This window comes from Eucalyptus grandis, chromosome 10 (assembly GCF_016545825.1).
Source record: "Eucalyptus grandis isolate ANBG69807.140 chromosome 10, ASM1654582v1, whole genome shotgun sequence".
Classification (NCBI taxonomy): Eukaryota; Viridiplantae; Streptophyta; class Magnoliopsida; order Myrtales; family Myrtaceae; genus Eucalyptus; species Eucalyptus grandis.
Window position 1 is genome coordinate 19,461,097 of NC_052621.1, and position 2,598 is coordinate 19,463,694.

Below are 2,598 nucleotides of genomic sequence, written 5' to 3' on the forward strand. Positions count from 1 at the left end.
TCCACTTAAGAAACCTGACAATAGGTGAGTAGGTCCACCTAAATTTCTTTGACTAAAAATGTTAAATCTTCATAAAAGAAAAAGAATCGAAAAAATCAATTTTTTCAAAAATTACCAAGATTTACATTCAAGATTACATGTCCATATTTATTTGTTTAGAAAAATGAGTGATTTGTAAAATATTTTCTTCAAAATAATCACTTGTCCTGAATGAAATGAATATTATCATTATCTATAAAGATTTATGTCAATATTATGAACATTGAAATATATTTTTATATTTTCATTATTATAATGATTATCTTAAGAAAATATTTTTCAAATCATTCATTTTTTACAAAACAAACGAATTTTAATAATGAGAAAAAGATGATTCTTCCCTACAAGACTAGGAAAGAAGAAATGATTCCAATTCTAAGTTCAACTTTTACCAACACAAGCTCCAAAGTTTCCTTTCAAAACTCTAAAACTTTTTGTAGTTTCTTCCGTGCTTTCGTTTGATGGGCAATCTCGCAGTGGTCTGAAATCTCTCGTTGGCAATGAATTTGCTTGTGTTAGTAACCAAAAATTCCGTGTGTTCGTAGTTGTGTTGGTGTCCAGTTTGATAAAAGGCTAGACTGCTTTACCAAAAAAACAATCATAAATCTATCACAATTGTGTTAATCTAATCATAAATATTTTTTCTTTCTCAAATGAGTCATAATCTTTGTATTTGTGTCAATTCATTTATCTGCCCACCTTAACCAATCAACATTGACATGAATGTTAGCCATCCTATATGGCATCACCGAGTTGACATTATAATTTTAAATAATATTTTAACATTTTTTGAATTTACTTATTTTTCTTATTTTGTATTCTTTTCCCATTTTTTCTCATTCTTTTTCTCTTCCTCAAGCTGGCTGCCCGACAAACCAGCCAAAGGTGACAACATTGAGGTTGGACCCGCCACCCTCTTATGAGCCTTGCCCCCTTGCTCTACCCTTGCTAGACAAAGAGGGTGGGTGGCATCCTAAAATCTAAAGCCAGTTTGGCAAGGTGTTAAAGTCTTTAATTAGGTGATAGAATTTTCATTATCTTTTAGCCATTAACCTTTTTAATTGGATGATTTAGTTATAGTTGTGAAAATTCAAATCGATAGATTAATAATTTATGCTTGGCCATGTGCTTTATAAATTAAATTTCAATAAATAAAATGCCCCAAGACTTCACAAGATAGAATTTGAATTTGAAATAATTATAGAAAGGAATTCAAAAAAACAAAAGAGGAAAAGGTTAAAATTCAATGGGCCTAAACCCATTTGGCTCATGTTTTAATGCCAAGATCAGGGGCCCATCAGGGGAAGTCGACTTCCCAATAGTGGCCCAAGAGAGGAGTAGTCGCCTATTTGGGAGGGGAGGCCCAAGCCTAACTCCAAGGCCCTTGCATGCAGAACTTGGTGGTATAGTAGCTATTCAGGAGGGTAAATCTGATGATTGCTAATCATGAGCTTTAGGGGAAATAAAAGGGAAGGAGAGAGAGAGAATGGCCGGTTAGCCATTTGCTCGCCCAAGGAGAGAGAGAGGCGGAAAAGGAGCGGCCGAGAGAGATCAGGAGGGAGTCGCCGCGCGCCGTGTCCGCTCCTTCAAAAGTCCATCGTTTGTTCATCCTAGAGCAAGTGGAGCCTCTTAACTTCTCTTGCATTTGTATATTGTTTGTTTGTTAGATTTTGGGTGTTTTAAGAAGAAAGGTTGGCTTGTTCTTAAGTCTTGTGACTGTTCTGCTCAACCGTGTGAGTCAGAAACTTGTTTGAGCTTTGCATGTGTGTTTCGAGTCCGATTTTGGCTTCAATTGCTTCATGAGAGTTGTAGCTGACATCTTGGAACTACAACATACGGAAATTTCGTGAAAAATTATGGAGATTTGAGGGGTTGTAAGTCTTATTATCGGAGACCTCAGATCTGAGAGTACTGACTCTTGCTGGATTCATGGTTGCATGTTGGCTTTGCTGAGAATATCACTGGTTTTCCAAGAAAGTTGTAGGAGACATCATGTTACAACATAATAAAATTTTATGAAATGATCAAGTATAGCCTAGTAAATCGACTAGATCTTGAAGATGATGATTCTGGTGTTGTATTCCGAGATACCCGAGACTTCATGGACATAGATGATGACTATACTCTATGACTAGATCTTCACAAAACTTGTAGAGGATACCTTGATGTATGACATATATAAATTTCAGAGAAACGAAAGAGAAATGGTAGGTGAAATCTCAATATTTTTGGTAATATATAACTGACGATGTAATGGGTCCAGAATCTTCGTGAGGTTGTATAAAATAATATAAAAGAATCTGGTTGTGTTGTGCGCAAATGTTATACTTGTAAAATTGCGTAATTTTTTGCGCTCTATATAGATATTTTAATTGAATTTATTCGAACTAAATTTGGTTTTACCCGAATATTATGTGCCATTTTTGTGGAAATTGTGAAATTGTGTGAAATTCAATTTGGCTATGAATTTTGCATGAAAATGTCATCCTATTGGTTTGTTTAATGATTGCTTGAATTTTATGATTTTGGGAAATTATAGATATTGAATTTAATATTTAT